The sequence below is a fragment of the Myotis lucifugus genome, unplaced genomic scaffold, assembly GCF_000147115.1.
Source record: "Myotis lucifugus unplaced genomic scaffold, Myoluc2.0 scaffold_3, whole genome shotgun sequence".
In the NCBI taxonomy this organism is placed as follows: Eukaryota; Metazoa; Chordata; class Mammalia; order Chiroptera; family Vespertilionidae; genus Myotis; species Myotis lucifugus.
In genome coordinates this window covers 23,805,976-23,818,884 of record NW_005871051.1, presented here as the reverse complement: position 1 = coordinate 23,818,884, position 12,909 = coordinate 23,805,976, and positions in this window count along the sequence as shown.

Genomic DNA, 12,909 nt, shown 5'->3' with positions numbered 1-12,909 from the left:
GAGCAGAAGGGAGAGGGAGGTCATCTTCCCAGTTCCTATTTTGGAGAGAATAACAGACACAGCAGCCACAGCCAAGAGTCACAGTTATGTAGCACATAATGGAAATGCTTTTCCAGCCATTATCTCATTTAATCCCTTCAATACCTGGGAGGAAGGTGATATTATTGCATTTGACAGATGAGGACAAGGAGAAGCAGGAGAGTTAGGTAATGAGCTCAAACTTGCACTGAATGAAAGCTGCTGAATGAAAGCGTCACAATTGAAACCCAGATTCCTCCTCCATTCAGCCTGTGCTTTTGTTGCTGCACTCAGCTGCTTTCTTACAAGCACGGTTTCTGGAAGGTAGGGATGAAATGGGAAGCACTGGTTACACAAGTCTTTCTGCACATGTCACATTCTCTTTTCACTGAATTTCCCTCTTGCTTCTCCAATGGGGCCGACCCAAAAGAGACACTTGTTGTCAGTGATTTAGAAGTAAGAGAAGCTAGTCTTCTAAAATGGGCTTTATAAAGCTATTCTTCCAAATTCTAAACTCAGAGGTTCATCTTTTCCCATTGAGCAAATTATCAAGGTAATCCCTTAGATGGGATATCCTCTGAAATGTAGATAAATCTTATTTCTGACTTTTGGGTACAAAAGACCCATTATCATTAATATGCATCTCCACCTTTCTCTGTGGTTCTGATCCAGTGGTTCTAACATTGGTGTGACTACAACTCATGCAGTGGTGAACCACTTAGCGTTCTTTGGTTGCTAACAGGAATCTTCTCTTGTTCCTATAAGCAGCAACGATTTAGGCAGCTCTCAGAATTAGAGGGAGGCCTGGAGAACAGGGATAGAAAAAGGAGAGGAACAGGCAGTTCTAGGGGTGTAGGTAGGAGGAACTAATTTTATTTTCTCTCTAGACTCAAATATATATACCTTAAATAATTATCTAAAGTAGTCAGAATTCTAAGCTGGGCCTCAAGATTCCTACTTTCTATGTATTAGAGCTCATAGTAAGAGCTCAGCTGATTACATTGGTTCAGAGAAACAGAACCAATAGGAGATAGATGGATAGATAAATAGATAGAGATTTATTATGAGAGATTGGTTCCGATAATTATGGAGGCTAAGAAATCCCACAAAGCTGTTTGTGGTACCGGACTAAAGAGGTTTGTTTGCCTGCATGCAACAGAACCCAATTAGATGAGAACAGGAATTTGCAGCCAAGAAAGTAAGGACTTATTAATTGAGGAAGTGGCCCGAGCCTGGAATCACAGGTGAGCCAATGCTCAAAGACCAGGCTTCCCCATGGTTTCCAGGGGATGAGGAGTTATATAGGGGATTAAAGGAGTTAAAGTCATGGTCCAGATCATGGTCTCTACTGATTGGCTGGTGCTAGTGCAGGGTAGTTGATCATTGCATCTGGTTCTGATATCTGCCAGGGTGTCTGTTCAGTGGTTTTGTTCTATTCAGGGCCTCAATGGATTGGGTGATGCTCACCCTCATTGATAGACCCAGAAATAATGTTTACCAGCTATCTGCGCATCCTTTAACCAGTCAAGTTGACATAAAATTAACCATCACTACCCAGTGTACACATCCTGTATAACCCCCACCCCTAGAGTGTGGGTGGACCTATGAATATCATGAGGTATTAGTTCTGCGATCAGGTTACTAATCAGTTACTTTGAGTTCATCAGGAATGAGGGTTACCCTAGGTTTGCAATGTAATCAGCTGAGCTCTTAAAAGAGGACTGGGAACTTCCTAGGGCGAGAGATTCTCTTTCTGACCTTAAAGCTGAAAAGTGCCATAGACAAAGCCATGTGGCAGGGAGCTGTGGACAACTCCAGGAACTGAGAGTGACCCTGACCAATAGCCATCCAGAGAGTGGGACCTCAGTTGCAATGAGCTGAATTCTGCTATCAAGCAGCCAGCTTGGAAGAGGACCAAAGCCTCGTGACAGCCCCAGCCAGCACCTTTATTTCAGCCTGAGAGAGCCTGAGCAGAGAAGCCAGCCATACTGGATTTCTACCTACAGAACCTTTGAGATGAGAAATGAATATTGGTTTAAGCCAGTGATGGGGAACCTTTTGAGCTCGGCATGCCAGCATTTTGAAAAACCCTAACTTAACTCTGGTGCCGTGTCACATATAGAAATTTTTTGATATTTGCAACCATAGTAAAACAAAGACTTATATTTTTGATATTTATTTTATATATTTAAATGCCATTTAACAAAGAAAAATCAACCAAAAAAAATGAGTTCGAGTGTCACCTCTGACACGCGTGTCATAGGTTCGCCATCACTGGTTAAGCTGATAAATTTGTGGTGATTTGTTACAAAGCAATATAAAATGAACATATACCATCTATATACTGATGACTCTAAAATTTATGTTTCCAGTCCAGACCTCTACCCTCAACTTCAGGGTGATATCCTACCCCCTACTTGATATCTCTGCTTGGATATCTAATAGATATCACTAGCTTAACATGCTTCAAACTGAGTTTCTCATCTTTTCTTTCTCCCTACTCACTCTGCCTGTAGCCCTTTTATGTCAAAAGTGACAACTCTTCACTTACAGTTGCTTAACTCAAAAACTTTGAGTCATGTTTCATGTTTGATCCATCAATTTGAAACTTTGGCTCTAGCTCCAAAATATTTCCAGAATTAACCACTTCTCACTTACGCCTCTGCTCTCACTCTGATATATGCCACCAGTGTGTTTCACAAAGAATAATGAAATAGCTTCTAACTGGCCTCCCAGATTTCACGGTGGCTCTCTAACAGTCTATTTTCAACACACCAACCAGAGTAATGTTAAAAAAAGATCAGGCCACGCATCAATGGCTCTCTGGTAGATGGAGTTATTAGTTCCCACTTTCTGTCCCTCTCTTTGACATATGACTTTGTAGTCCCTCTCACTGGAGGTGAAGTAGGCTGCCCCATTTGTTGATTTCAGTTTGGCTGTGTACTTGCTTTGAGTAAGTAGACTCAAGTGGGGAGAGATGTGCCGAAGTGACAATGTCTCAGTGCTGAGTTTGGGCCTTAAACATTATGTTTTTTCCACTTGCCCTCTGCACATCATTGCTGAGAGGACATGTCCTAGCTAGCCCGATTTCTCAAGGTGGTTGACAGACACCTCAGCCCGATTTCTCAAGGAGGTTGACAGACACCTCGCACAGATAAGGACTCAACCTGCCACGTAATGCTGTCCAATTGAGCTCAGCACAGATTTGGTGGTTCTAAGCTGACCTGTAGCAAGATAAAGGCTATAGTATGCCACAGAGAGTCTGTGGCTATTTCTTCCCAAGCAATAGCTGATAGAGGCAGGCACAGAAGAGTAGCCACATGCTTCCTACAAGTGTCTGCATGTCCTATGGAGGCAATATCCCTTCCCTCTTCCCTCTCCTTCTCACCAACTGTGCTCTAGTTGAATTGGCCTCTTTGCTTATCTTTGACCTTTCCAGGCCACTTCTGCTCAGGCCTTTGCATTTGTTTCCTCTGCCTGGAAGTGTCTTTCTTTGAAAGTCTGATTTGCTCACTCACTGCCTTAGGGTTTTTAGTCAAATGTTGTCTTCTCAGCCAGAGCTGAGTTGTTTGAAATTGTAACCTCATCCATTGCCTGTCTCCCTGCCTTGGTCTATTTTTCTCTACATTACACTACGGCATGCTGTGGCCTAAACAAGGGGGAATGATGAAACCAACAGAGAGGCCCCTGCCTTGAGTTACCAGTGCCCATCCTCACATCATATGCTAAGCTGCCATCTCAGAGGGTCTGCAGCTCACACTTTGAGAAACATCAAGTGATATAAAACACCTCTAAAAAGGCTCGAGAATCGCAAAGAAAGATGGGGAAATTTGAGTCTCTTCTTGTGCAAAGGAAAATGGACAACATTTTTGAAGTCCTTCAAGGAAATGAGCCCTGGGGCCTGGAGAAGAGGGGGCAAACACAGAAGAGGAAATGTCCTCAGGAATTTTCAAGAGTCCGGGACTGAGCTTCACCATCCGTCTGGTCTTTCCTACCTGAGCTGCTGTCCCCAGCCTCAGGGGCCCAGTGGGCTTCAGCACCTCCATCCTGGTTAGCAGGTCAGAGGTGAAAGGTGGCTTCCACCTGCTGCCAGGGCTGCAGCGTGGGGAATGTTTTCTTGCCAAGCTGGGCTACAATCCCAGCAGCATTTTCCCACCGCTGTCCATGGTGAGACGTCGCTGTGACTACAGTGCACTTTCGCTGCATTGGGCACAGAGCAGGCTACTGTGGGTTGGCCCCAGGACCTGACCGCACCACGTAAATGTGGGAAAGAGCATTCTAAGCGACAGACACCGAGGAGCTGATCCATTTTTGGAAAGCAGATTGTAGGCAAGCTGGAATTTGTCTGTGCTTCTAGAAAAAGAAAATTACAGTCTTTCCAAGTAAAGCGACTCCGCATTTAATAGCTCGCTGAGACTGACTTCCTTCCTTAATAACTTCTGGGCCATTTTGATACAAACATTAATTTGAGACTTGTCCGTCATGAAGTTGAAATATGGTCTTTGATTTGTACAATAAGAAACACTTGCCCTTATGGTCCAGACCTTGTTACTAGCACCATTCAATTATCCATCTTTAACATTTTCTGTTTAATGAGAATAAATGTACTTCTTATCTAGATAGTTCATGAAAAAAATGATCAAGGAGGTGAAATTATGTGAATAATTGTGAGCCCTTTGGAGATAGTTTTTTATTTAAATTAATTCACTTATTTTGCATTTTGATAATGTGTTTATTGACTTGTTGTCATCTTACCTACTGCTATTAATTTAAGGCATGTAACATTTTACTTATAATTTTAACACCATAGGCATTTCTGAATCCTGGAAATCAGGTTTGAAGGGTCAGAGTATTTGAGTAATGATAACAATAATAGTAGTGGAAATGATAGTAAGAATATAACAATCATAATAATCCTAAACTATCATTTTTGAGAATTTATTATGTACTTTGGAAAGTGCTAGGCACATATGTTATTTAAGCTTTCACATATCTGATTCTTCTTATATCAATCAAATGGAGGTTCATTTAGGGATTACAAATTTTAAAGTCAGATGAATGTTGGTCTGAATCCCCTCTCTGCCACTTAACTGGCTGTGTGATATTGGGCCAGTTACTTAACCTCTCTGTAAAGTGGAAATAGTGATCCCTATTTCACAGGATGTTTGTGATACTAAAATTAAATGCAATGATATATATAAAAGACTAGGCATGGAGGCAAATAACCGTCTCTTAATAGACAGTGGCTCTTAATACTGATAATAGATTTATCACCTGCTACATTTGGTCAAGCTCTTTATCTCTATGAATAATCAAAGAAGAGTTGAATAAATAGGGAAAACTTTTATCCCTCAGGGCTCAAGGAGACAATACATGGATTTTGATTTTGATTGATCATCACAATTTGCTAACCATTAATAAACATGAAGATTAGGGGCCCTTCCAGGACTCTGCCCTTAAATACACCCCCAAATCTAAGATGGGTAGATCATCAGTTCTTTCTTCTGAACACTTTATTACCTTTTCACTGAGGTTTCAGTCTTGGAGCTGTGCAAACACCATCAATAAAAAGCAGAGTTCATAGGCAGTGGGGGTTGGGAAGCAGGAAAGACACCCAATAAGAATGACCTTGTCCAAGACAGTTGTTATAAATACTGGAGAATGAAAGGGACAAATCAGCATCATAATCTATGGGAGCAGAAGGCATGGTGATGATTTTCCCATAAGAAATACATCTATTTTGGGATCCTAAGTGGTTTACTACTTTCTGTACCATGGGAGCCAACACAGTTTAGATTTTCTGACGTACTGTCCCTCGAGTCATTTTATTTAAACAAAAACAAACCAAAAAAATGGAGATAAAGAATGATAGGAGCCATGCAAGGCAAGAAGGAAAAACAATGAGAAAAAAAGAAAACAAAAGAGAAAGAAGAGGTAAGGGAGGGGAAGGAAAAGGAGAGCAGAGGAAGGTGAGAATAAATCAGTGTGCTGTTTACTGAGGCTTAGAGTTAAAATATAACTTCACTTTGTTCTAATTAAGTAAAGTAAATTTTAAAATATTCTGATTATTTCAGCATTATTAAAAGTATCAGTTCAACATTTGAGTGTTCATTTGATCTGTAAGCATCCTATTTACCTAATTGCAAGTGTTTGTTGAGTGTTTATTGTGTGTCTAACTTGGCCAGTGCTGGGGTGACAAATAGGGTTATCAATGGGTCAGTGTTTCTCCCTCAGTGCCTGTGATGTAGTTGGGAATACAAGACAATTAGAAAGTTCGATACTCTATAATTAAGAAGCAAAATTCATAGGCAGGTACAGGCTTCTAGAAAGGAAAAAGAGTGACACAAATACCTTTGGAAAGTCCTGCAACCAGCCTTTTCTAAGAGAATCACCATGTGTATTAGAGTGGCCAAGTTTCCCTCTTTTATTAAAGAAACTGTCTTAGCTCGGATTCCCTTAAGAGCAGAGGCAGCCAAAGCTCTGCGCAGGGAGTTTGCAATATTAGGGAATGTGAACCTAGACAGCAGCAGCAAGGGGAGAAGGGGAGTGAGGAAGGGAAGGAAGGAGAGGAAGCATGTGTTACTGAGTCTGAGTCAGCCATCTCGAAAGGAACCTGGTGCTCAAGTTTGTGGGGCCTTGTGTTGGAAAATGAAGCCCAAACATGACAAAGCAGGGCATAAAGCAGAGAAGCAGAGAGCAAAATCCTGGGAACCATTATTTTAGTTTATTACTGCAGCCTTAGCAAATATGTCTCAGAATTGTCCACCTAGAAGGCAAGAGGGAGAGCATTTATCCATTGGCTCATGAACCACCTTGGTCAAGGGCGACCCCCAAGTGGGTTGATTCCCTGTACCTCTGGGTTGCACATACATGATTGACAAGTGACTCCTATGGGAGAATCGTGCTATAAAGCAGTGACCAGAAGAAGCAGTGGGCCCACAAGAATTTGGAGTGGTGCTCAAGGGCTAGCCAATACAGACACTTATTGCAGCTTTAAACATTCTTGTTATCTGTGATCTCGTGGAATTATTATTCTGCCGAATACAGTTCGGTAAATACAGGAGCGTTTTCTTTGATAGGTTTCTTTGAGTTGGTCCAACTTTAGACATGATGCTATCCAGAGGCTCAAATAAAGTTTCTCAACTCTCTCTTTATCAGCTTTTGTCCTGCTTTGCTACGTTTTGGTTTTATTTTCCATCAGGCTTCTTTTCCACGTGGTAGGAAAGATGGACCATGGAAACTAGTTCCCTTGTCCCACCCCTCTTCTGTGTCCTCAGCCTCACTTGCAATTAGATGTGCACATGTTGGGTTTTGGCTATTGAAAGGTAGGCAGTCCTGGAGCATGCCACCCTCCCTCATGAACCTTCACTCTCTCTCTTACTCTCCTCAGCTGCCAGTAGACGGCAGGGGATCCTGTGAGGACTCCATGGCCCAGTTCCTCATCCACCACATCTAAGGTCACCTGCCAAATTATCACAGTGGACTGTTAGGGGTGCAAGAAAACAAGTGCCTGTAGCATTCAGCCACTGCAATGTTGGTGTTGTTTGTTCCAGCAGTTAGCCTGATACACCTCTCATGATCATATGTCCATATCAGATCTTGAAAAAATTCACATTCTCTCAACGTGGGTCATTTGACCATCCACAGGACTAATCAGAGGTTCCAGGGGACAGGGAAGGGAGGCAGAGATACTTGATCCCCATCAAAATACATGGATTGGGAGCAGGGTAGTTTATAAAATGAAGACAGGACAGAAAAAAAGATACCATGGAAGTTGTGACAGGAGCTACAGTAGCATCTCATTCCAGACTTGGCTTTACTCTACTGTAATTTCTGTGTGGCCCTGGGTATGCCACTCATCCATTCTGAGCTTTGGTTCTTTCCTTGGTACAATGTGAAAAATGGGTTAGATGGCTTCTGATTTCTTTTTCAACTTTGAGCTTATTTGGTAATAAAACGATAAAAGATTTAAGTGGGCAGATTCTACTCTTTCCTATGTGGCTTGAGTGGCCCTGCATAGGGTGCTTCTGCCCCTCCCCCCTTTTACAAGTATCAAGGGAAACCTGGGCTGCCACTGCCCATCCTTGGCATTGCTTTCTCCTGTGCCAGTGAACCCAGAGGGTCAGGTTCACTCACATGCAGTGAAGGCAGAAACGCAGGCAGCCCTTCTGATGGTTTTGCACCTGCAGAGGCAGAGTAAGTACCAGGGCAAGAGCTATCTCCCTGCAGGCTGACCTCCCTGGTGGTCCTTTCTCAAAGATCTGGATCTTCCTACCTAAACAGAGGAGGGAAATAATGATCCTGCCCACTGATAGATATTAAGTCAAGAAGGGGATTGAGTACAGAGTTAACAAATGGCAGAGGTGGGTCACCTCAGTGGCAGGCAGCCATGTGAAGTGGCCACGTGGGCAGAACTGAGAACAGAGGGATGTGGTGAGAAAACGTGGAAGCACAGAGAACATTCCCAGGAGCATGTGGAGTGCCCTGAATGGTGCAAGGCAGTGAGAAGTAACTTTTCTAAAGATTTACAGGGAAAATAGCAAAGGACAAAAATAAAGTGATAATCACATACTGAGTCACTTTGGAGGCAGCTATAAGTTCTCAGCGGCTACCGTAAGAACACATCAGAATGTATCATTAGAGGAAAGGAGGGTAAAGAATCGGGAAAGACAGGTTGAGGTGCAGAACCAGCTGGTTTTGGACAGATGACCTTTACCCTATTTCTGTGAGGTGGGATCGAGATAGTACAAATGGTTGTATATTTAACATGAATTATTTGAATGATCTCTATTAATTTTTCCCAAGCTAATCCACTTTTGTGGCAAGTCTCTCTAAAGGACCCTACAGCAGTGGTCCTACTTTGAATCTAAGCTAATGTTCTTTGCATGTTAGGAAGGCTAATAGGGTTGAGCTCAGATATCTTGTCATGAGGGACCGAATGGTGTCCTGGGAGAGAAATGCCCTTGAGAGAAGATTTGGGCTCACATTTTGAATTCAATAGAAAATGACTCAGTGTTCTGGGGGCAGGGTTAGTCGAGGAAACAACTGTCATGGTGACAGATATTATAAATGCACATCTGAGTAGGTGTGTGTGTGGGGGGGGGGGCAGGGGCAGGGTGTGTGCAGCCATGAATTTGGGAGAACTGCTTTCACCAAAAATGTCTAAGACATTCCTTTCTTCCTTGATCCAACAGGTATTTGTTGAGCACTTACTTTGTGACAGTTCTGGCACTTGGCACTGAGATTTGGTGGTAGCTACCTGCCCCTGTTTACCTTAAATAAGGCAAACCCAGTGAATATCTGGTGATAAATAATCAGATTAGTGAAATTGAGAGGGATTAGGGCCTTTGGGGGCAGGATTTCTTGATGCCTGAAAAAAGATGGGGAACCTGCCATGAGAGGAGCAGCGTTTCAGGCAATGGGAGTGACAGTTGCAAAGGCCCTGAGGAGGGAAGGAACTGCCTGTCCCACATCCTGAACACAAGCCAGAACTCTCTGACTGCAGCAGAGTGAACTGGGGGAGAGAGACAGGAAGTGAGCTGGTCACTTAGAGTGGGGTTTCTCCACCTCAGCGCTATTATTGTCATTTGGGACCAGAAAATTTTATGTGGTTAGAGGCTGTCCCTGCATTGTGGGATGTTTTGCAGCATCCCTGGCCTTTACCCAGTAGATGCCAGCAGTACCCCCTAGTTGTGAGGGCCAAAAATGTCTCCAGGTATTGTTACATGTGTCCAGGGGTGTTGAGACCACTGGTTTAGAGCTGTGAACCCACCAAAAGGAATGTGGAGCAACAGAGGAGAAGGGTGTTATGATGGTTCATTGTACGTGTCTACTGGTTGGATCATGGTAGATGTTTCTGGGAAGGTAGCTTTTAGATGAGATTAACATTTTTTAAACCAATAAAATAGTTTTATTTAATCTTAAAATAGCCATCGATAGGAAAGAGATTAACATTTAAATTAGTAGAGGTGAAGTAAAGCACATTATCTTCCATAATGTAGGTGGGCCTCCTCCAATCAGCTGAAGGTCTTAAGAGAAAAAGACTGATCGCCCTCTTCCCCTCCAAAGAGGGAATTCTGCCAGCAGACTGCCTTTGGACTTGAGCTGCAAACCAACTCTCCTGCGTCTCCAAGACAATCGTCCTGCCCTGTAGATTTAGGACTTACCAGTTTAGATAATTTTGTGAGCCAATTTCTTTTAAAAAAAATATTTTATTGATTTTTTTACAGAGAGGAAGGGAGAGGGATAGAGAGTTAGAAACATCGATGAGAGAGAAACATCGATCAGCTGCCTCCTGCACACCCGCTACTGGGGATGTGCCTGCAACCAAGGTACATGCCCTTGACCGGACTCAAACCTGGGACCCTTGAGTCCGCAGGCTGATGCTCTATCCACTGAGCCAAACCGGTTAGAGCAGAGCCAATTTCTTAAAATAAATTTCTCTCTCTAATCAATATAGATAGTAAATAATAAATCAATAAATACATAAAACTAAGTAAAATAATGCAATCCAGGGCCTTCAGCATCTGATGAGTAGCACTGCCTTGGATATGGGCCTGGCGAGGAGTATTGGCAGTGACACAGAGGGTGGTTGGAGCCCAACTAACAGCTTTGAGAATACGATAGGAAACATGCTGCGTCAGGGAGGGCAGTTTTCCATGGGGGATCGGCAGTGAGGGACTCTTAGAGAGCCACATGGTTCAGGGGGCCTCATCGAGAGCGGGTAGGTGATGACCCTACTGAGGTAGGGCAGAGAAGCTTGTCTGTGACACGGGCACATGGGGTCACCTCTGGGGACACTCCTACTGGGCTGGAAATAATGTCAGGGGAAGTGACAGTTGAGAAAATACAGCCAGTGTTGTTTTGTTTTGTGATATTTAACTCCGAGACTGATGTGGGGGAACTGGAGGTAGAGATATTTGAGAAATAGTTTGACTTATGTGTAATTTAATGACCTGGTAGCCTCAAAACAGTGCACAGGTAAAGACAGGCTCTCTGCTTGCAGCCTGGTTCAGAGGTAACAGCACCAGGACTGCAAAGGGATGACTGTACCCACCGATGGCCATTCTCCTCTGTTCCCACCCCTCTGAGCACTTACAGAGCTGCTGATGCTGCCCAGTGAACACACCTGACTTTTAATGGACAAAACCAAGAGGCACATCACCTCCCTCATTATCTGGAAGTTGTATTCTTTCTTAGGAAAGGTCAGAGGGAAGAGGAAAATCCTGCTAGGAAGACACCCGGGTTTGCTGATTTGAAGAGAAGTTTCTTTTTATAGATGTTGGTTTTGGAGTGGGTTCCAGCAGCCATCACAGGTATCCATCCAATGTCCTCAGTAGCTTTGCTGCTGGCCTTAAGGGAGAGCTTTGGCGGCCTCCAGTCCTGGGCTATGTTGCTGACCCAACCTGAAATCCTCCTTTAGGTCGAGTCAGCAGCATATCCTATGTCTTTTGGGTGACAGGTATTTTTTATATGAGACCATAGAGCAAAAGGCCCTTTCTGCATAGTGTCAAGTTGCCCAGAGGCTATGACCAGTGTTTGGACTGTGGTAAAAATGTTTAAGAGATATTGCTAAAAAGTGCTGAGTAATGCAAAACTTGGCTTAGTCACACCTCAAGTGTTTGTGAGGAGCATGTAAGACCACGGGTGGTTGAGAATAAAATGTGTTGCTTTTCATACATTGGGTACCTCAAGTGAAAATAAATCCCTTTAAACATTTTAATTTCAATTAACTTCATATTATAAGGCACACACATATACAGCGACACACATTTTTTTTGTCTTGCTCTACTTTCTCTATAGATGTAGGTCTCTAAACCCAATGTTATAGAAGCATATAAAAGTTTTTCTTAAAAATTATTCAATTTATAATCTAAATATAAAAATCTCAAAAAAGGCTGTGTGGACACATAGCTAACCAAATAGGTCTGATCTTTATTGTTCTGGCCTTTGATTGTTTGTTTGTATTGACTTTTGGATACTCATTCTAGGTCACTGGTTCCCTACTATCCTCCTCCCCCCCCACCCCCCCACACACACTGATACTACTCATAGCTAACCCTCCCATTGGTCATGGCTGCTCCCTCTGGATGCTTCATGGATCCAACAGCTTCATTTCTCATGTACTGATCTCAGACACCTCAACACCATGATAACCCAACATCATGGTTGACAACTGCTGGACTAGTTTATAAGATGGTTGATGTATAATAAAGATGTGACCTCAGCCCCCTGTGTGGCTCAGATGGTTGAGCATTGTCCCATGCACCAAGAAGTCACTTGTTCAATTCCAGATCAGGGCACATGTCTGGGTTGCAGGCTTGATCCCCAATACGGGGTGTGCAGGAGGTAGCTGATCAATGTTTCTCTTTCATCAATGTTTCTATTTTTCTCTCCCTCTCCCTTATTCTCTCTAAAATCAATAAAAACATATTTAAAAAGAAGATGTGACCTCAAACTGGTAGGTTGTTGTAGACATCTGTTCATTTGAGCATTTTATTTAAAAAGAAGACATAATTGGACTAAACATTAACAAAAATTGGTATTCCTCAATAAAGGAGTGTTTGTAGTAGAAAAAAAACAACTTTTTTGTACTCACGAAATTCGGTTGTGGTCAAATCTAAGAGGTGATATCACTAGTTCTGTGGCTGAGCAGATTACTCAACTTATTCTGAGTTTCAGTTTTCTTATCTATAAAGTGGGGCTAGTAACATTGGCTCTAACACACAGGGTTGTTATCATCATAAGCAATAAGATGGGTGAAAGTAGTTTGTAAGGTTTAAAGCGCCAGGCTTCATAAGATTGCATTCAGTCACAAGTAATTATTGAGCACTCATGAATCTGATGGCATTTTTGTGTGCTAAGCTCCAAAGTTAATATCCAATATAGAAT